Source organism: Notamacropus eugenii, chromosome 6 (assembly GCF_028372415.1).
Source record: "Notamacropus eugenii isolate mMacEug1 chromosome 6, mMacEug1.pri_v2, whole genome shotgun sequence".
NCBI lineage: Eukaryota > Metazoa > Chordata > Mammalia > Diprotodontia > Macropodidae > Notamacropus > Notamacropus eugenii.
The window spans coordinates 48,288,594-48,312,060 of NC_092877.1; positions in this window are offsets into that span (position 1 = coordinate 48,288,594).

Here is a 23,467-nt window from a genome sequence, read left to right on the forward strand (position 1 = left end):
CTTTTACATAAATGTTTACTGTGTCCTTATCTTCTCCTAAATATAGAGAAGTCAGAAGGTATCTGAAGATACACAAACTTTTTAATTAGGGCCTAGAGCCAAAACTCTGACTGAATGTTAGGAATTTTTATAACTGGGGGCTCTAAACTATTAAGATCATATTATTAATTTTTCTTCTGATATAAACTCCATAAAACAGTTGAGGAGGAAATCAAGTGGATTTGAGGGTCATCTATTATCCATAGGCTAAAAAGCAAGCTCATTATTGTAGCGGGATATGACTGATTAAATCTCCAGAGAAAAGGGAGTAGGAAGGAGAGGGTGGTGGCTAAAGGAAAGATCATACTCTAAACAATGGTCTGAGGAGGAGACAGGAGAGAGGTGGGAAGGGTTTGGCTCTGCCATAGAATCTACAGCAATAACCAACCATAAAACAAGTCCACTTCAATTAGAGGGATAGGAAGACAGATGGACAGATGGATGGATGGATTCTACGTACCAGGCACTGTGCTAAGTGCATGTAATACAAAAACAAACAAAAATGATAGCTCCTGTGCTATAGACATTTACAGTCTAATGGGAGAAGACACTGCGTAAAAGGGAGCTGTAAAGGAAAGGGAAAAGGTACCCAAGGAGGAGGAAGAGTCAGGAGCAGAGCCAGAGGAGAAGTGTACCTACAATTTCAGAATGAGAAAACTGAGGCTTGGAAAGGGGAAGGGACTCTCCCAAGATCGCATAGCTAGTGGGCAGCAAAGACTGACCTGAAATCCAGATCTCCACACTCCCAATTCAAGGTTCTTTCCACTGCACCAGGATGAATCTTTCTCTACCATATTTCTCACTCAGTGACATTTTCTTCTCTTTCAAATTCAGCTTAAAAGGGAAAATATATTGTCGGAGTGAGCCCGAGAACATGACTCCATGAATCACAGAATCTTCCTGAAGCCCAGCAGCCATTACTCTTCCCCCCTGCCCCCAAAGAGACTCTGGCTTCATTAGGTAAAGAAAATAAATTAGACCCTTTGGATTCACAAAAGAAGGTTCCTCTCTTCTTCCAACCCCTCTCCCTGACCCCTCCCAAGAGGGGAAAAAGGGAGCAGGAGGTAAGATCGCAGGTTGGTCTAGAACAGCACTGGGAGGTTCCTGAAAGGTCATCTGACCCAATCTCATTATTTTACATAGGATCAATCTGAGACCCAGAGCAGAAGAGAACCGGTCAGAGGTCACACAGTGAGCTGGTCCAGGCAGAGGACCCTTCTCCCTATACTACCTGGCGCTGTCTATTTTTGATTCAGGTCTAACCTATACAAAACCTTTGCTGATCTCTACCCTGTCCCCCAACTCCCCAGTCACTAACATTCTCTCTCTCTCTTTAAAGTACTTTGTATTTATTTGTTTGCACTGTATTAGCCCAGTAGGATATTAACTCCTCGAGAGTTTCCTGAATTATGTTGTATCCCAGCTCCCGGCTCTATGCCTAGCACATAGTAGGTGCTTAATTAATGTCTTAGGGCAGTCTAGGTGGTACAGTGGATAGAGTCTTGGGCCTGGAGTCAGGAAGACCTGAGTTCAAATCTGGCCTCAGATACTTACTAGCTGTGTGACCCTGGGCAACTCATTTTACCCCATTTACCTCAATTTCCTCAGTTATAAAATGAGCTGGAGAAGGCGATGGCAAACCGCTCCAGTATCTTTGCTAAAAAAGACCCCATGAGGGGTTGGACATGACTGGACAACAACAAAAAAAGGTCTGTTGCCAAGAAAATCCCATATGGGATCACAAAGAGTCAGACACAGCTAAGTGACTGAATAACAACAAATGTCTGCTGACTTTAACTGAACTGGGGCCACCTGTCATTTGGATCCTCCTGATAGGCTAAGGTTCTATGAAGAATAGTCACATAGCATCACCATGAGAATGCTGGTGTCAAAAACATGGACCTCTGCAGCACGTAGCTTCCCAGAATCATTGCACAATTGCCTGAAGATAATCCAACCCATTTTCTTCCTCCAGTTAGTTGTGGGGCCCCACTCATCATCTATCCGCTGTGCTTGTTCAAGATCCATGGACTGATACACTCACTCAATGGACCGCCCATCCAGAGGCATGTTAGAGTCTGGATAATAAGCATCCTTCAATCACTTAGCTTTCCCAGTGTGGATGGTCTGGCTGATCTCTTCTGCATGGCCCTATTATCTCTTTGAAGAGGCTCTGGGCTGGACGTAATCAGCACAGTGCCATTCACAAACATACAGGGAATTCTTCTTCCATTTAGGCCAGGATTTAGTGCCCGGAGGGCGGAGGAGTTATTTATTACAGGGGGTCAGAGAATTCATATGCACATGAGCTTCCCTACAATATACTACATACCTTAGCATAACAACTAAGCAGCTGTACTTACTGCAAACTGAATAAGTCATGTCTCATACATGTATGTAGCGCTATTGTTTTTGCTTGAATATAAAAACTATAGGGATGAATGAAATACACACTTAAAAGCCTTCCTGAATTCAGTCACTTTTTACCATTATGTGTTTTCTCAGTCCACGAGTAGTAATAGTATATCATGGGAAGGTTTGCATAATTTTTTTGGTTTAGGGGCGTTTTTTAGAGGGGAGAAGGCAAGGCAGTTGGGGTTAAGTGACTTGCCTAAGGGCACAAAGCTAGTAAGTGTCAAGTGTCTGCGGATACATTTGAACTCAGGTCCTCCTGACTACAGGGCGAGTACACTATTCTCTATGCCACCTAGCTGCTCAGTTTGCATAATTTTTTGACATTAAAATGGGAGGTTATAATACACAAAAAGGTTGGAAACTGCTGATATCCAGTGTATTTAAGACAACTTCCATGATACTTGAATGCCTTTAGCACATACTTTCTCCCTATTTTATGCCTTGCTTGGTATCATACTCAGAGGATCGCTGGAAAAAAGTCATCCCTGGGTTAGATCTATCAAGGAATCTCATATCGTATTGTCGTTAAGAGCTTATTTTTTAGCCTAAAGGTAATGGATGCTCCTCTAGTCCACTTTGTTCCTTCCTCTACTGTTTCATGGTATTTATATAAGAATTAAAATTAATGGGTGGAATATGTGATTGGGGGGAGAGATTCTCCAGAGAAATCTCAGTAAGTGAATGAGGAGGAAAAGAGGGCTGGGCTATTTGACTTCTAAAGTTCCTTCCAGCTCTTAAGTCTTTGAACTTATGATTGGCCAAGCTCCTGATAGTCTGTGTGGTCTCCAGAGGCTGGACTAGGGTGGCATCACTTAGGACCAGGAGATCCTGAGGGCCCCAACAACCAGTGTGGTGATGGCCTTGATCCCAAGCTGACCAGGCATGGGGTTGCAAAACACCCTTCTGGGAAATGAACTTGAATTCACCTGGTCTTTGTTTGGGTTGGTTATTTTGATTTATGGAAAATATTCATGTCTGGACTTCATTAAGTATTCCCCCATGTATTTATTCACTCCACATGGCAAGAAACCAGCCTTTCCCTGACCTCCTGGTGCCATATGTGTTCTCTAGATTCCCTGTGGAATTCCACATGTTTTCCTCTGTCCTCAAGCTCCTAGTACCCTCATTCAGTTTATAATCTCTCCCTCCTTTAACATTCTTTTAAAGCCCCTTCCTCAGAGGAGTAGCCCAGAGAGGAAGGAGTGAGTGCCTTGTGAGGAAACAGAGGCACAGAGAAATGACTGGCTCATTGTACTGTAGCTAGGAGGTGTCAGAGTGGGGATTTGAACCTATTGCTCCTCTTTCCCAGTTCCAGACATCTTTCCACCCTATTCCACTGTTGAAATTAAGGCTGTCCACAGGCTCTCTCCTATCTCATCTTCTGCTTCTCCAACCTCTCCATGACTGAACGCATCTTCATTTCCTTCCCTTGAAAACCCAACTCCTTATCAAAGCTAACTCCCCAATTGGTGATGTTATTTCCCTCCCCTCTGATCTCCTCTAGGACCTCTTTTTTTCTCTTGCATTTTGCATATCTTTCTTAATACTGGATACTTCCTCCTAGACTACAAATGTAACGACGTCTCTTGCATTCCTTCCCTCAACCCCACTTCCCCCAAGTTTCCTATCTCTCTTCTCTATTTCTTAGCCAAACTTCTAAGAAGAATAGGCAGAGGACTGACATGGCTAGATAGATGTCTACATAAGGTAGATTATTTCTGTAGCATGAAGAATAAATTGTAAGAGGAAGACAGTGGAGGCACAAAAACCTGTTAAGGGGTCATTGTAATAGTCCAGGTAGATGGTAATAGGGACATGCGGATGGGTTGGATATGAGAAAGGTGGGCATGAGAAGAGTCAGATCTGACATCATGGTTAGGGGTGGTGTGAGGCCAGGTGCAAGGTAGAAAAAAGAAAGAAAGAAAAGATAAACTGAGAAGGAGGAGTCAGTTAAGGGGGAAAAGAATGAAGTTACCTTTAGACATGTCTCTTTTGAGAAACTGCTGGGACATCCAAGTGGAAATGCCTTCTTGGCAGTTGGAGACAATGGTCTAAAACTTAGAAAAGAGGTTAGAGCCAAAGAGAGAAACTCCATCCAATTTCAGAGGGGGATGGGACCTCAGAGAGCATGTAGTGTAAACCAGGCCTTCCCAAGAAAATCAGGCCCAGGCCTTAGGTCTTAGGACCCTCAGCTCATGGAGAAAGCAGCTGGGAGGCAGAGAAGCTAATTGACATCCTTATATCAGGACTAAAGACCCATCATCTACTAATGTCCAACAGAAGAGGAATTAGCAAATGCATTAAGTAGACAAAGACTAACTAGGGTCCAATTTATGGCTCAATTGTCAAACCTAAACATTTGTTGGAACTAAAAACCTTCTGCCTTTTTTCCTTTTTATTACTGCCTGGAAGCTAATGATCATATGTTGGACCTCCCACGATCAGCCTCAAATTTCACACCCAGCCAGGATCCAGACTTGCCCCCCAAATGTCCTCTCTGGATTCCAGGAATCCGGACACCAGATTTTCCTTAAGCTAACCTATGATTCCCCTCTCTGCAATGAGGTGGGGGATGGAGGGGAGGAGAGCCTTCTGGGGCCTCCCTTACCTTACAATGACTAAGGGGGTTCCATTCTGCTTACAGGCAGTCCTGCCTTGGAGAAGGAAGGTCAGTTTAACTGCAGGGCATAAGGTTAAGAAGGAGTGAGACAGTACAGAAGAGAAGACAGGTGGCTTTTTCACAGAGCCTGCTTTTGACTGCAGGTTTACATTTGTTGATGGAAGGCTTTGGCTCACTCTCAGAGCTATCCCTCACCTGCCAGACCACCTCCATCAAATAAGAGAAGAGTGTGGCCAGAGAAGACTAGAGGAGCTAAAAAATCTTGGCACTAGTTCCTTCTTTGTCAGACTTGGTGACTTTGAGCAAGTCATTTGCTCTCTCCAGATCTCAGTTTCCCCGAGCATAGAGGTGCAGCTTAATGGCAAGAGTACTGGGCTAGGAATTAGGAGACTAATTATGTGACCTAAGGAAAGTAACTTTTCCTTCTCTGGGCCTCATTTTCCCCATCCATAAAGTTAGGGAACTCGATGATCCCTCCCTAGAACAGCATTCCAGGTCATAAGTTCCCTTCAAGTTCTGATATTTTATAATTCCATAAACAGGGCAACTGGGTGGCATCATTGCTAGAGTACCCTCCCTGGAGTTAGAAGTACCTGAGTTCAAATCCAGCCTCAAATATTTGTTAGCGGTGTGACCCTGGGCAAGTCACTTAACCCTAGTTTCCTCATTAGCAAAATGATCTGGCAAACTACCACTCCATTATCTTTGGTAAGAAAACTCCAAATGGGGTCACAAAGAGTCATGACGAAAATAACCAAACAGTAGCAAGTCTATAAACACCAACCCAGTGTGTGGCCAGACTCTATCGCCCAATCTAGGAGGGTTGAGAAGGTGCTCTCCATGTAATAAGGACCTCTAGGCTCAGTTTTCCTCTAAGTGGCAGACAAGGGCTGGGTTAAGATTCCAGGATCTGGTTCAGGAAGTCTTAACCTTTATTGTGTCTAGGACTGCTCTCCAGTTTACTGAATCCTATGGACCTCTTCTCAGAATGTTTATTTGGTTTTCCATTCAAAATGGAAGGAAATGCTAATTTTCAGTTAGAGGTTGATGAAAACAAAGATGTGATTTTTTTTATTCCTTTCCAAGGTCAGGGACTCCCTGAAATCTGCCTGCACACCCCAGGTTAAGATCCCCTTTTTAGTTGGATAAGCCTAGGCCCTTTCTCTGGATAGCGTTTCTGGTTTCGCTTACTCTTACAGAGATGTGTCCTCAATGAGCCCTCCAGACTCAGACCTGATATTTACAAACAGCAACTGGGGGTGTCCAAGAGCCTGGCTGAAGTCAGGGGAAAAAACCCATCACTTAGGTCCACTCTGGTCTGGAGCTCATTCAGCGCCTCCCTTTGGGGTGAGTCCTTGTTTGGTGATCAAAGGGAAATTCTCCTTCCCCAGAGTAGCTGCAAAGGCTCAGGCCAAGGAGCCCAGATGGTTTTCTCAGCATCTTCCAAACCTGGCTGCCAAGTCAGTGAGAAAAGACAGAGGTGAGGTACCTCCCCAGGGCAGCCAAAAGGACAATGTGCAGCTGATGCTGACTTCAATTTCATTCTCTCTCTTTCTCTGGAAAATTCATTTTGAGGACAGCCTTCCCAGCCCAGCCTGCGGGGAACAGGGGGGAGAAGGAGAGAAGACCCTGCTCAGACACCCCTGCAGAAGCCATACAATATTGTTGTCCTTTGGATGGAGAAATCAGGTGGCTCTTTGTTGGGACCCCCAATTACGGCTGGCCGGAACAAAGGGAATTCAGTGCCATTTGTCTTCAGGTCTCATTCTTCCCTTTCAGAGTTCAGAAATGGATGACCTTCTCCGGCCACTCATTTCTGACCTCCCTCTGTCTCCTGATTCCTCCAACCCATAGAATCATAGGATTTAAATCTAGAAAGAACTTTCTAAATCATGAAGTCCAACTCTCTCCTCTGACAGAAGGGGAAACTGAGGTTCAGACAGATTGGGACCTAAGATGTCAGAGTCGAATGAGAGAATTTCAAACATCTACTAGGGCCACAACATCATTTCAGGAGTGGAAACATTATCTCTTTGGAGGGAATTAAGGCCATGGAGAGGGGAATTAGCTTATGCTCAGATAAGGGAGCTGGTTGAAGAACAGAGCCTAGAACCTGAGTGCTACATCACAGCATTATGGATTTAGTCTAGAAGGGACTACAGAAGCCATCTGGAGCAACCCTCTCATTTTCCAGATGAGGAAACAGGCTGGGGAGGTAACGTAACCTGCCCAAGTTCCCATAGGTAGTGTCATAAGTAAGATATGAACCCAGGTCCTCTGACTTTAAGGTGACTTGTCTTTTCCCTATGCCGTCCTTACTTGGGGAATGCCTGTGCCCTGCCCACAGTCAGTCAACAAGGAATTATTAAGTGCCAGGAGTTGTTCTAAGTACTGGGGAGACAAAGAAAGGCAAAAGCCATCTCTGCTCTCAGAGACTTCACTGTCCAATGCAGGAAGCATCTTGTAAATAACTGTGTAAACAAGGTTTGATGGGCTAAATTGGGGGCTGTCTTGGAGGGAAGGCACCAGCATTAACACACCTGGAAAGGCTTCCTGGAGAAGATGGGACTTCAGCTTAAAGGAAGCCAGAGAGGCCAAAAGATACAGAGGGAGAGAGTGCCAGGCTTGGGGACAGCCAGAGAAAGTACCCAGAGTAAGGAAATGGAAGAACAAGGTGACAAGGGCCACAGGATCACAGAAGATGGGTATAAAGTGTAAGAAAACTAGAAAGGTAGCAAGAAACTAGGTTATGAAGGGTGTTAAAAGCCAGATGATTTTAATTTGGTCCTGGAGGTAATAGGAAGCCAGTGAAGTTTATTGAGTAGGGAAGTAACAAAGTCAGACCTGAACTTTAGGAAAATCAGTTCGACAGCTAAGCAGGAGATAGACTAGAGTGGGGAGACTTGAGGCAGGGAAACAAAGTAGCAAGTTATTGTAACAGTCCAGGTTCCAAGCAATGAAGGCGTGTGCCTGGGAGGTAACAGAATCAGAAAAGGGAAGCATATGGAAGAGAAGTAAAGAAGGTAAAAGTGACACATCTTGATAAGTGATTGGATATGGAGGCTAAAAGAGACAGAGTTGAGGGTAACAGCTAGATTACAAGCCTGAGTGACTGGAAGATGGTGGTACCCAGAGCCTCCAGGTAAGGGCAGATAAAGCTGAGGGCCCGGGCAGCTTCTAAGAGGGGCTGAGCAAAATATGAAGAAATGGAGAGGGCAAAATGGCAGCCTGGTGGTCTTCAACTTCCACAACCTGGGTGGGACAATAAGACCCGAAGTTCTCGTGTCCTGGAAGGGAAATTCCCTCTCTTCTCAATCACATTTGCCTGGTGTGAAAGGGAAAGGGATGCCAGTGAAATCTGTGCACCTGAAAAGCCTTGGGCCCCTTGATGAGAATTCAGCAGCAAAAGCCTGCCTATGGAGCCTGAACTGCCTCAGGAGAAACGAGCAGAAGGGCTCTGAGTTTCTGAGTCACTCCAACAAACTGGATCCTAATCCATCAAGAGGTTTTCCCATGAATGGAATGGCTGGGATGGAAACAGAGATTCTGGGGTCTGGTCACCCTGACCAAGGGGCTTGCTGCAGGTCTGAGGACATCGTTCAGTACACAGTAGGTGCTTAATAAGACAGGCTCCTCTAGATTGATTTAATTATCTCCAGCAGAATGCCCCTGCTGTGTCCTGTCATGTTGTTTACTTTCCTCATTTCTAACATTCTGACTAAAGTTTTATACAACATGTTTAGTAAATAAATCAATGAAACACACAGTGGTGATGTAACAAAATGAAGGTACTTTCTAGGTTGAGCTGGGGGCTGATTCATGATCTGATTGGGCAATCTGCACATTTGTGAAGAGTGATAGTTCCCACAAAGGAGCAGAAGTCAGAGGAAAGAGGTTGCCAGCTCTCTGAGAGTAAGAGAGAGCTTGTACACATAGCAGATGGAGACAATTGTTGTTAGCAAAGATACTGGAGTGTTTGCCATTTCCTTCACCAGCTCATTTTACAGATGAGGAAACTGAGGCAAAAAAGGTTAAGTAATTTGCTCAGGGTCACACATTAAGTGTCTGAGGACAGCTTTGAACTCAGGAAGATGAGTCCCCAAATTAATCAATGTGTATTACGTTTCAGCTGCTCCATTAATATAGCCCCTATTTTCAAAGAGAAATCTGTGTGTGATTTCTCAAGATGCAATCTATCAAAGTATCACATGTCCCCTAATTCCCAAGGACAGTACCAGATGCTGAGGGAGACACAATGTATAAACATGTAGTTATCCAAACCTTCTTAAGCTCCTTGTCTAGGAGGGAGATAAGATTCAATAATACGTGATTAATGTGAACATACTACTACTACAAAGGTCTGGAAGTGGGAGATGGGATGCCAGATTCAGGGAACAGCTAGTGGTCTGGTTGAACTAGACAGAAAATACGTAAAGGGACTAGGACCAGGAGCCGGATTGTGAAGGACTTTACGTGGAAGGTTCTGAAGCTTCGATTTTATCTTAGAAGTGATTGGGAGCCACCGAAGATTCTTGAGCAACATGTTCAAATCTATGATTCAGGAACAACAATTTGTCAGCTGTGTAGAAAACAGCTTAGAGAAGGAAGATATGAAATCAGGAAGAAAAATTCTTTTTAACCTTCTGGAGCTCTGTGGGTGATGACCGTATTTTTATGTTATAAGCAGCTAGGTGGCACAGTAGTGAGAACATTGGATTTGGAGTCAGGAACACTACCTGATTTCTTAATAAGGGAACTTGGTGAAGGTTAGTCCTAGACTAGCATCACTATAGGACGTGAGTTCAAATCCCATGCTTGACGCTTTCTACCTGGATGACTTTATAAAATTCTCATTAGCACTTTGGGGGTCAGTTTCCTCATTTGTAAAATGATAGAACTAGATGGCCTCTAAGGTCCCTTCTAACTTTACCCATGAGCCTGTGTCTCACAGCTATTAACTGGTATCATCATCATCATAGCATTTATATGCTCTTTAAGGTTTGCAAAGTGCTTTACAAATATCTCATTTGATCCTTGCAATAACCTTGGGAGGTTGGGGTTGTTATTATTATCCCAATTTTAAAGTTGAGGAAACTGAGGGAGACAGAAAGGTTAAGTGACTTGCCCAGCAGTAAGAATTCAAATTCAAGTCTTCATGACTCCAGGGACAGTGCTACCTATAATATAAAAATAGAATTGTCACCCACAGAACTTCAGGAGTTAAATATAAAGATATTACCCCATCTTCTCCCACTCACTCGAAACTAGATCAACAAACTAGACTTTTATGCCACTTCTGCTTCATTGAGGTTTAAAATAAAGGAAGAGAAATTAAAGAGAAAGACAGAAGATAAAATAAAACAAGAGACTCTAAGAATACTACATCTGATCCATGGATCCAATAAAGTATTGGAACTGTGAGAGAACTTAGAACAAAGAATGCCAGAGTTGGGAAGGGCCTTAAACAGAAAATACAGAGTTAAGAACTCAGAAACCCCTCAGAGGCTATGGGGTCCAACCCCCTCATTCTATCCAGGAGAAAAGTGCAGTGACTAGCCCGAGATCCCACAAGTAGCAAACAGTAAAGTGGGATTCAAACCCAGATCCACTGATTGATAACCATTACTCCTTGCACTAAGTTCTACTGCCTCCTGGAAGATGGCAGAACTGAGGGTAACCTTAGAATAGGGAAAGGAAAGTTCTGGAACTGTTTCAATTTTCTGTTTAGATGAAACAGAACAACATGGATTACCCAAACTGGCAGTAGGAGTGAGGAAACAGGGTGAGAACATAGAACAGAAAGCATGAAGTGAGGAAAAGCTCAGAAACCACTTAGTATGGCTCTTTCATTTTACAAACAGGGAAAAGAATCCAGAGATGTGGATGTAATTTATCCCATTTGACCCAAGGTCTTGGATTGGGGTGGGACAGAGCAAGGATTAGAACCTAAAACTCTTGACTCCCATTCAATAGTTTATGGCAGAGTAAAAGAAAAAATAGTGTGTGAGTGTGTGTGTGTGAGTGTGTGTGTGTGAGTGTGTGTGAGTGTGTGTGTGTGAGTGTGTGTGTGTGTGTGTGAGTGTGTGTGTGTGAGTGAGTGAGATGGAGAGAGATAGAGAGTCAGAGATAGAAATGGAGAAAGAGACTGAGACAGAGACCTCAGAAACTTAGGGGGCCAGCGGAGCTCTTCCCTGATCTGGGTCTATGTGTCAGTTAATTCCAAAGTATTCAAATTACTGTGAGGATGATATGAAGGAACACCCTTCCTGAAGGTGACCTTCCTAGGGAGGGAGGCTGGGGCGAAGACAAACTGGCTGCTGCACAGTCATTCAGAAGACTCAGGGAGGCCATCTCCAATTTACGGGACAATATTATTGCCTTTAAAGGGGAGAAAATCTTAAATATATTACTTGTTTTTATGGCTCAAAAACCTTTAATTTGAAGATTTTTTATGACTCTTTTATAAAATACATTGATTTTAAAAATGTTTTAAATGAAAAACGGATCATTTATTGCCCGAAGCACTAGAGGCAACCCACTGATTAGGCCAAGTGCGATAAAACAACCTTGTTTTTATTCAGACTTGGTGGGAATAATAAAACCTGAAGACTTGGAAATACTGAAGCAATCTCTTGGCCTAAAGCTATTTAAAGATGAATTATTAAAACTCTTCCCCCACCCCTAGCAACTGCATGAATCTCCAGAATGGATTTGCAAAAAAGCACAGGGTGAACCAACACCTGTCTCTCCAGCCTCCCCCTAACCCCACCAGGGACAGGGAAAGGAAGAAGGGAGGGAAGGATGGAGAAAGACTAGGGCTGTAAGTCAAATCTTCCCAGAGGCCTCCATAAAAGATGGGGAGACATTCATTTCAGTGACTAAGGCAGAGCATTTCTGGGACCCCAAAATCCAAGAACATGAAAGCTAGAAAGAAACTGAGGTTTCTTTGGATCAGTGGTCTCATTCCCTATCTAGTGGAGGAATCTCTTTAATTATGGAGGATGAATTTGGAAGACTTTGGTTCTCATTTCAGATCTAATGGCAGCTTTTATTTAACTCAATTCAATTCCACAGCTGTTGACAGCCCCTAAAGGACCTTATTCTGCGCCCTGGGGAATCACAGAACTCAAGTCACAATTTTTATTCTGTCTTTGCCTGTCCTGAGATTGTCACTGGTCCAAAACAAAAAGGGGCAGTGAGGGGGCCTTGTTGTTAGAGTGCCAGACCTTGAGTCAAGGAACTTGAGTTCCAGTCATCCCAGATCCTTAGCAGTTGTGTGGCCCTAGGGAAGTCACTGCATCTCTGCTTCCCTCTGTTTTCTCATCTATCAAATGGGGATAATAACAGTACCTACCTCACAGGGTTACTGTGAGAAGAAAATGAGATAATGTTTGCAAAGTGCTTTAAAAACCTTAAAACACAATATGAATGGAAGTTTTGTCGTTGCTATTATTACCCTGAATAGTCCAATCTCTTCCTTCGTAGTCACCTACAGTGACCTGCCCTTATTTCAATTTCTTCTACATGTTGTTTGTTCCCAAACTAAGTTTCCTGCGAAGCTACATTGTTTCTTCCCTTTTCTTCATTTTAACTAATTCTATTTGTGCCTCTGAAAGTTCATGAGGTTGTAAAGTTAGAACCTGAAGCCATCTCGGGACCATCTTGTCGTTTTTCAGGTAAGAAGCTTGAAGCCTAAGGATGTTCACTTGCCCAAGATCCCGAAAATGTAAGTATCTGAGCCCTGATCCTCTATGCTTTCCATTCCAACACTGGGCCTCACCCAGCGAGTGACACTCGAGCTGTCCAAGGTGTCCCAGCTGAAGGGCAAATTAGGAGTGAGGCAGAGATCTCAAATATTCTCACAACTTCCCTTGTCACATTTATGCAAATTCAATTTGATATAATAAGCAAGTAATATGTGTAACATTCTTATTGGTCACTGGGAGATATGATGATAAATAAAACATTAGCCCTGCCCTCAGGGAACTTACAATTAAGAAGTGGAGGCAAGTCAACAAATACGTATTAAGTACCTACTATGTTCAAGGTACTGTGTTTAGTACCTAAAACACAAAGAAAGTCAAAAGATAGTTCCTGCAATTTTGTAATAACGCAAAAACTTCTTATAAAAAAAAAAAATCCCAAGGGTGGTTCTCAAGGCAAAATGCCTTCCACACTCAGAGAAAGAAATATGGAAGTCACTCACAAAATGTAGCAGATCATGTTTATGTATGTGTATGTGTTTGTGTATCATGTTCTGATTTGTTATACGATTTCTTTCATTTATTTTAGTCTGACTACATAGCATGACTATAGTGAAAATATACTCAATAGGAAAGTATATGTAGAACCTATACAGAATTGTATGCAGTCGTGGGGAGGGAGGGGGGTAGTGGGGGGTAGGTGGGGGAGATAAAATCACAATTGTATGGCAGTGATTGTTAAACATTAAAAAATAATAATAATAATAAAAAAAAAAGATAGTTCCTGCCATGAGGGAGTTCACAGTCTGATGGAGAGACAGCATACAACAGCTACATGCAAACCAAACAAAATGGTGGTAATCTCATTGGGAAGGCGCTAGAATCAAGGGAGGTTGGGAAAGGTTTCTTGCAGACAGTGGAATTTTGTGTATATTTAGAAAGCAAGCGATAAAAGTCATAAAGGGTTCAAAAAGTTGTCCTGCACAAACCTGGTTTCCTTCTTTAACAGGATCACTAGAGTAGAACATGAGAATGTTCTGGACATTGTATAGTTAGATCTGAGCAAGGCATTTAACAAAGTCTTTCATATTATCCTTGTGAGCAAGGAGAGACGTGAGTTAGATGATGGTACATCGAGGTGAAATTAGAACTGAGTGAATAACTGTACCTAAAGATAAATGATTAATGGATATATGTCAACCCAAGGAAAAGCTTCCCGTAGAGTGCCCTGGAGATCTGTCTTTGGTGCTGAGCTATTTAGCACGTTAGTCAATGACTCTGATAGAAGTATAGAAGACACACTTGTCTTTCTCAGATGACATAAATCAGGGGCAGGGGAGACAGCTAGTAGGTTGTATGGATGAGTCAGAATCTAAAAAGATTAGCAAAGTGTGGGGCACATAGCAGGTGCTTAATAAATACTCAACGACTGGTTTTTGGCAGGTTAGAGCTATGAGCCAAACCTCAGATGGTGAAATTTTAAAAGGATAAATATAATGCTCCATATGGGTTCAAAGAGGCATTTATATAGATGCAGGATGGGGAAAGCACATCTAGACAATAGTTTGTGTAAAGGAGATTTGGGGGCTGTAGGCCTGCTAGATCCATGACTCAACAGGGAGATATAGTAAAGAATCTAGCATCATCTTGGGTTGCATAAATCCAAACAAGAGAGGCTATATTCTCACTGCACCCAGTTTCAGATCAAGTCTGGGGTAAATTGAGTGACATTCTGAGTGATATAGCTAAGAGACAAAACTGAAAAATTCAAGTGTATCCAGGGTCACCTAGCTGACCAAGATGGTGAAGGAATACAAGGCTGTGTCATCAAGGGAAGAGAGGTCTTGGCAGAGAGGGGAAGGGAGAGGGGCAGGAGAGCTGCCCTCAGACATAGGAGGGACTATCCCAAGGAAGCAGCATTACACTTGTTCTATTTGGACCCAGAGAGCAGAATTAGGAACAAGGGGGGTGCCATCCCAGAGACACATTCTTGCTAATTATAAGGAAAAAATTCCTAACAACTTGAGTGGTTCCCAAGTGGGAATGGACAGACCAAGTCCAGGTCCCAGCTCTAACATTTCCTTACAGTTTGACGCTGACTAGATACCTAACTCTTCTGTGTCTTAGGACTAGATGTGTCCTAAAACACAAGTTAGTTTCATTTTCTCATTTTATAGATATGAATGTTGAGATCCATGGAAAACTGATTTGTCCACAAAGGTAGTCAGTAGCAGACTTGGGATTCAGACCTAATTCTCTTGAATCTCAATGCAATGTTTCTTCACTGGAAGGAATACATGTCCTTACAAGGAGAACTGTTTCTTCACTTGTCCTTGTACTACCTGTATTCTGGGGTTGTTATGAAAAAGTGCTGGTATTGGGTTCTGGCTAAGGTGGTGGTGTGAAAGGCTACAGAGGAATCTAATTACAACTCTCCCATATATATTCCAGCAATAATCTAGAAAAGAAGACCAGATTGGAAAACAATCATTAAACTAAAAAAAGAAACATTAGTAAGTCTCTCTATCTAGTATAAGACTTTGCTGATAAAGATAACCAGTTCTTGAAGAGGGGCCTTCCCAGGAAAAGTCATCATGAGATGGGTGAACAGGCCAGAACCTCTTGGCAACACATTGACCAGGAATGCCAGAGGGGGATCAGAAGATCTTAGCATGACCTTGACCAAGGTAATATCAGGAAGGATGGCATATTGTAGCAGAATCTCAATTAGGAAGGCTCTAAGAGATTTCAAAGCCAATGGCAGTGCCCTGATTGGGGACAGCCAACCACAGAGATATAAACAGGGACATTGAAGAGGGTCAGAACTCTGAGCTCAAGAAGGATGAGGGAAGGTAAGAGCCTAAGAAATAAAGGTTAGGACCAAAGAGGGCTTGACCCATAAGAGTATCGAAAGGGATATAGCCTGGCCCTAGCATGACATCTTAAATCAGGAACTTAAGTTGGAAATATGTATAAAGAGAGAAAAATACCAAACACTATGGAGATATTGTATGGGTCAAAGAGATGCCGCCAGAAGCAAGTAAATCCACAAGTACAAGCAGATCCTTGGGGGTCAGAGGTGGGGGGTGGTTTATTTACAACAGTATCCCAAAGAAATGAAGCAAAAGATTAAAAATGACAAATCACTAGGGTTAATCATATTCCTTTTTAAAACACATTCTTCTGTGTAAAGAGTGGATGGAAGTAAAGACAGGAGGAAGGTATAAGAATATGTGACAGAGGAAAATGAATGGTCAACAGTCATAACTAAACATAACTGGGATCAACTTGCCCATAAAACAGGAAAAGACAGCAGAATGAATTAGAAAGTAGAATCCAAAAATATTTTGTTTACAAGAAACACACTTGAAGCATATTCATACAGAGTCCAAATGAGGGGCTGGTGCAAAATGTATTATATTTTAGGTGAATTTTAGAAAACAGGAGTAGTAATCATGATCTCAGAGAAGGCAAAAGTAGAAATAGACATGGTTAAAAGGGATAAAAAGGGAAACTATATTATGCTCAGGCTCACCATGGACAATGAAATAATATCATCAATACATATATATATACGTATATATATGTTCGCCATTTATACACACACACACACACACATATTATGCCATACTGATGTGTTTAAACATAGGTGTGTATATATGTGTATGTTTGTATATATATATTTATATATACTAATGACATAATATCTAAGAAAAGGAAACATTAATCAAACTACAGGGTAAAATAGGCACCAAAACTATAATAGTTGAGAAGCTTAATGTACCCCTGAGACACAGATAAATTAAATAAAAAAAATAAACAAGAAAGAAGTTAAGGACATCAACAGAACTGTAGAAAAGTTAAATATGACAAATCTCTGGTGATTACTCAATGAGAATAGAAAAGAATATACATATTTCTCAACTAAGTATGACCTCTTCACAAATACTGACCGTGTACTAAGTCATCAAAACCTCATAAATAAAGTTTTAAAAGGAGAAATATTAAACAAGTTTGTACTGACCATTATGCAATAAAATACCTTTGGAGGAAATGATTCACATTTAAATGGAAACTGAACAATTTCATCCCAAACAAATGGTGAGTCAAAGAGTAGAGCCCAGAAAAAATACATAATTTCATTTTGAAAATGACAACAATGGAATAATATTTCAAAACTTGTATGATGTGGCAATCTCTAGGGAAAATTTTGTATCTCTAAGCATGTTCATCAACAAAAAAGAGAAAGAAAAAATAATAAATTAGGCATACAGCCAAAAAATTGAAAAAATAGAAAAGCATCTAATCTGAAACTCCAACTAAAAATCATAATAGAAATTCTGAAAAAATCAAAGAAGAGACAAAATGGAAAGTAAAAAATTCCTTGAACCAATAATAAAACTAGGAGCTTATTTTTAAATCCTTATAAGTTATTAGATCATCTGATTTTTTAAGACAGAAAAAATCAAACTGCTATTTTAAAAATGAAAAAGGAGAATTCATAAGAAATGACAAAAAGGAAATTATTTTAAAACTATTTTGTCCAACTATATATCAATAAAATTGATAAATGATAAGTTGATAAAATTCATGAACATTTACAAAAATTGTAAATAGACAGATTAACAGGACAATAAATTGAGAATTCGAATAACCCAATCTCATGCAAAGAAATTGAATTTTCCATAAATGAACTCCTAAAGGCAAAAAAAAAAAAAGCCCAAGTGGATCTACAAGTTAATTCTATCAAATATTTAAAGAAAGATCAATTCCAATACTACAAACTATTTTTAAAATAGCAAAATGAGAGCTCATACTAAATTGCTTATGATTTAAAAAATGGTCTTGATACCTAAAACAGAATCTAAACAAAGAAAATAAAGACCAGTATCTTTAATGAACATTGACACAAAAGTTTTTAAATAAAAGATTAGCAAATGGGCTACAGACAATCACTATGACCAGACTAGATTATACCAAGAATTCAAGGCTGGAAAACGGTAAACAATGTAGTTTACAGGAAAAAAAATGGTTAATCCTTGGTACAATCTTTGACTTTTTTCTTCTTGCATATCTCTTATGTTTGATCAGTTACCAATTCCATCAAACCAACATTATTAAGCACCTACTGGGGCAGACTCTGGAGGAAATATAAAGTTGAGATAAGTCCCAGTCCCTGTTTTCATAAATTCTAGCTCAGAAATAGTCTATCTCTGAGAGGGAGTATGGATAGAGAGAGAGCCTTGAAGTTCAATCCTGTGACACCTGTTGGCTGTGTGACCAATAGCTTCCCCTCTCTTGCTCTTGGTAACTCCATGGTTAGAAGATAGAGAGGAGAGTCCAGCCTGCATTGGTAGAGGTCATCTCCTCACTTGTGAGTTTCCCTAACGAATAAGGTCCTAAATACATTGTTGTCCCCTTTGTCCTATTCTCATTACCACCACCCGGCACAGAACCTCATTACTACCAGCCTAAACAATTGCCAAAGCTTCCCTTCCAACCTGCCCCATCTTAGCCCAAACATTGCTGCTGGACAGATCTCCCTTAAAAATAGATCTGGTCAAGTCATTTCTCTGCTCAAAAATCTTTAATAGCTCCCTATTAACTGATGAGTTAAATTCAAAGTCCCTAGTCTTGCATTTAAAGCCCCCTCAAATCTGGCACCACTTTGCCTTTCCTATCCTATTGCTCCAGGCAAACCGGACAATTCTCTTCCCTTGGCACACAAACTAGGCTGTCCAGCCTCTATCCTTCTGCTCCTCATGGTGCCTAGGATATCAGTTCTCCCTTTCTTTTTATGTTGAATTCCTACCTTTCCTTTAAAGTCCAACTCGATTCAATTTAATTCTACAGTTATCCTTTCCATGTTGGGAGGATTAGGGATGTGGTACCTCCTCCGTGAGCTAGAAACTCCAAGTATAATTTTTTGGCCCTTCCTTTGTACCACCAGAGAAGAAGTCTGAATTATTACGATATTAAAGGATAAAATATGTTGATATTATGCAATACTATTCACATATGTTCTGCATTTCTGGGTTTCTAAACTTTTTCTGTGTCATCTGCTGACTTTTGCATGTCATCTATGGCTTCTGCAAAATTCCCATTTCATTTCTTATGCCAGCCTGCAATATATGGAAACCACAATGGGGAAAGTGGCAATGTAGAAGGGACAACTGTGTATGTACGTATTTAGTTACAGCCAAGTGTCAGGCACTGCACCAGTTGCTGGAGATAGATATAACCACAAAACTAAAACAGCCTCTATCTCCCAGGAGTTTGCATTTCACTATGAAGCCTTCCCTGAGCATCCTGGTCTGTAATGATCATAGTGCTTGGCTTGTCCACCTCTAGCTTATGTAATATTTTGTCTTATAGTTACCTGTGTTTGTGTCTTCTTCCCCCTACTAGACAGGGAGCTCCCTGAGGGCAGGAAGGACACACATTGAATTAAAATGAATTGAAAGGCAGTGACAGCCTCATTTTTTCATCTTGGTCCCCTTGGCACAGAGCTGAGCCCACTGTAGAGACTTAATACAGGCTCACTGAATATCATTAAACATGTCTTTCTTGCTATGACCCATAGAAATTGGCTTTTTGTCAGTTGGATCCCATTTCGAAGGCAGGAGATGGAAAGTCCTTATGGAAAAGAGCAAGGTAGCAAATTCTGTTTGGAAGCCCGGGCTAGCCCCTCTGTTTAGTGGTTTCTTAAGTCTGGACTTTCAGACACCGTGTCGGGTTTGCTTCCAGTGTGGTCGGTTCTTGTTAATCACAGACTCCTAGACTCTCAGAGTTTGAAGGGATTTTAGTGGGCGTCCAATTCAGTGCCTTACCCCTTAAAGGGGCAATCTCCCAGTCTCCATTTCAGTGGATCTGGCTTGTGATCTGTTCTTCAGTTTTACAACTCAACCTTTCACCCCCCAACCCTACTCCCCTATTTGGGAGAAAATGGGCTGAGGGGATAATATATAGCCTAAGTTAATAATTTCGTCAGGGAAGGTCCCTCACAGGATGTCTGGTCTCTGCCTGAAGCAGGGCATCCCTCACTCATTCCAGTCCCTTATAGTACACACTTCAGCCATCCCCCACTCAGGGCCTGAAAAGGTCATTTGAGGAGTCAAAGCAGTAAAATTCACATGATCCTATGAGCCCTGTTATCAGGTCCCATTTACCAAGCACTCTACAGGTGATACCCATGGGGAAACTGATTTTATCCTGACTGGATTGAAATAATCCAGAGACTAGTCCAGGGGTGGGGAACCTGTGACCAAGAGGCCACATGTAGCCCTCTAGGTCTTCAAGTGCAGACCTTTGAAGTTTGGATTCAGTCAAAGGGCTGCAATGAGGACCTAAAGGGCCACATGTGGCCTTGAGGTCACAGGTTCCCCACCCCTAGACCAGACAATTGATCTAAGCTCAATAGAGCCTTTATACTATGAATGGGCTATAGGGAGCCTTCTGTGCTCTCTTCTCCTCCTTCTTGTAACTGGTTTCAAACTGTGACTGTGTCTGGGCTCAAACTGGGGCCAGGGCTCAGCCTAGGGGTCAGGGTCAGGGCTCAATTTGGAAACTGAGGTCAAGGCTCCATCTGTAACTAGAGTCAGGGTCTCAGTTCAACATAGGCCTAGAATCAGGGCTTTGTTTGGGACAAGTGTTGACGTTCAGTTGGTGATCAGGATTAGGAATCCATCTGGGGCTCATGTCAGGACTTAATATATGACCAGAGTCTTGGCTCAGTCCAAGCCTGGGATCAGGGCTCCATCTGGGGCCAAGGTCAAGACTCAATCTAAGAGCAGGACAGAGGTCCATCTGGGACTGGGGTCAGAGTTCACTCAGTCTGAGGCTGGGGTCAGGACCAGGGTCAGAATTTAATCTGCTAATTAGCAGATGTGAAGTCAATGTTTCAGGCCTTTCAGGAACAAAGAAAAAAAATTCACCTTTGAGTCTCTGCTTCATTTGTGATTTCAAGCTATGGCTAACAGGCAAGGTATAGTGGAGAGGCAGAGTAAGGACCAGAATAAAGGTGGGTTCTTGAACTGCAGCAACAGAATGACCCTCCCTGAACTTTTGGAGGAGTTGGTGACACAGTGGATAAAATGTCAGCTCTGGGGTCAGGATGTCCCGAGTTCAAATCCTGTCTCAGACATGTCCTATCTGTATGACCCTGGGCAAGTCACTTAAGCACTCTCTGCCTTAGTTTCCCCATCTGCAAAATAGCTATATTAACAGCACCTACCTGGAAGTGTTCTCAGGAGGACCAGATGAGATAGTAATTGTAAAGTGTTTTGCATAGTGTCTGGTACAAGGTAAGTACCATATAAAAGTTAGGTGTCATTCTTGTTTCCCCCTGAGGTCAAGTTATCCAGAAACTTTATCCACGATGATCACCAGCCCAACACTCCCAGTAGCCTTCACAGAAAGATATCAGACAAGAATCTATTGATCACCTAATAGAGCCGTAGGCTGTCACAGCTGGAAGGAACTTTAGAATAGAGAATATTAATAAGGAAGATCCCCTAGTAGTCTTGAATCTGAGATAGGGAGTGTGGAAAAGGAAAACCTGAGAGCAGAGACTATCAAATGTCAGATCTGGGAAGAACCTTAGGGATCATCTGTTGGTCCAACCTCCTTATTTTTCCAGGTGAAGAAATTGAGGCCTCCTATGTGTCTGATCTAGTGATCAGGAAGAAGATACAGTCCCTGACCTGAAGATGCTCCCTCCTGGGACAGAGAAGGCAGAGAAAAAGACCCAAGTCCTGTCAGGATGGAGCTCCCCCTCTGGGGGGAGGGAGGGTGGGCTCCCTCACTGAAAGGATCAGACAACTAAATAAGACTCCTTGTACAGGTTAGTCCACCCCAGCCCCCAGAATGTAAACTGCTTGAGGACAGACAGTTTCTTGTCTTTATATTCTTGGCACCTTGTACAGGGCCTGGAATGTAGTAGCTGATTTTAAAATGCTTATTGATGAATGGACTGTATATAGAAGCAAGCGCCCCAGCACACAAAGAAGGGCCTGCCATATAGGTTCTTAGATCTGCTTTTCTAAAAGGAAAGCAACTTTTGAAGGGTCAACAGTCTTCCTTAATTGCATTCACTAACAGAGAAAATACAAGCAGAGAAATAAAGACCAACAGACAGGGCTTCTAACCGTCTGACCATAAATAACACAGACATCATAGATCAACAGACAGATCCAGCTGTCTGACCATTACATATATACAGAGATACCAGAGAGACAAGCACCAGCATCTGGGTTTTCAAAGTCTGTGGAGGTGGCTATCCAGAGCCCCACCAGGCACTTGAACCTTCTTCCAAAGAAGCCCCCAAAGCAAAACCTCACCTCCCAGTATATGTACACTTTTCAGAGCCAGAGGGCATGACCCTCCCCAGTGCCTCATTAACAGTTAACAAAACGTGTGGGCCTTCCTACAAAACAAGCCTTCTCTAATCAAGCTTCCCACAATGGGTTCCACCTGAGGGCTATTAATGGGAGGGTAAGATCTTAACATAAATCTCATTAGCATTACACTATAGTACAGGTCATGGCTGCAGAGTGCTGCCAGATTTCACTCTCTGTGAATTATTTCAGATTTCATGAATTGATGAAAAGGTCATTGCAGAAAGAGTGCTGGACCTGCAAGAAGTCTTGAGTTCAAGTCTAGCCCTTATAAGGATTAGCTGTGTGACCTTGGGCAAGTCATTTAACATCTCTGAGTCTTAGTTTCCCCATTTATATAAAAGAGACACAAATACTTGCACTACTTATTTCACCAGGGTTATTAAGACAGAATTTCATAAATCTTAAAGTGCCATAAGATGAATTACTATTTATTAACGATTATGAGGAAATTCTGTTCTTCTGGAACATTTCCAATGACAGAAAGACAATAATGTCCAGTAGCAGCCTATTGGACTGTGGAATGACTTTGTTGGAAAGCTTTTCTTTGTAATCCTCCCCCATTACCCTCCCCCCCCCCCCCACATCCCTAATACAGTCCATCCCTCAAGGCCAAACAGGAGGGATGTACTTCTTCTCCCCCGTGAAAACCCCTCAGATGTCTGAAGACAAGGCCCATGGGTCCACCGAGTCTTCTGTTCCCAGGGCTCAGCCCATTGACTGTAAAGGATGGCCCACTGACCCATTGGAGGTAGCCAGCTGCACTCAGCCTCTCTGAGGTTTGGAATTCCTTAGTCAGGGCCACTGCAAAGAGGCGCCAGCTGCTCAGGCTGTGTGTGGCCGGTTGGATTTGAACGACATTAGAATAACCCCAGGCCAGACCCTTTACAGTAAATTTCAGTCAATGGTAGGAGGGTCTTGGCCAGCTCTGAGGCCAGCACTCAAGAAGAAGGAGAAGTCAGTAAAGTGTGCCTCCCGCACCAACCTCTTCCTGCAATGCCCTTAGCCCTCTGCATACCAGTCTTAGCCACAACTCTGCTCTAGTACTCTGTTCCCCTCTGTTGATCTAAACTTCATAGGATCAGAGAATTCACTCAGAGGAGCTAATAGCGTTGAATCTCTTTTCTGGGGAGTATTCACAGTTTCCAAAAAGCTAAGTCTAAACCTATAATTCAAAATTATATTAGTAATTCACATTTCTATGATTTTCCTTATAAGTCTATGAGTCATTATTACCATTTTATAGACAAGCAAATTGAGGTGACTCTTCCAAGTTATACAGAAAGTAAATTGGG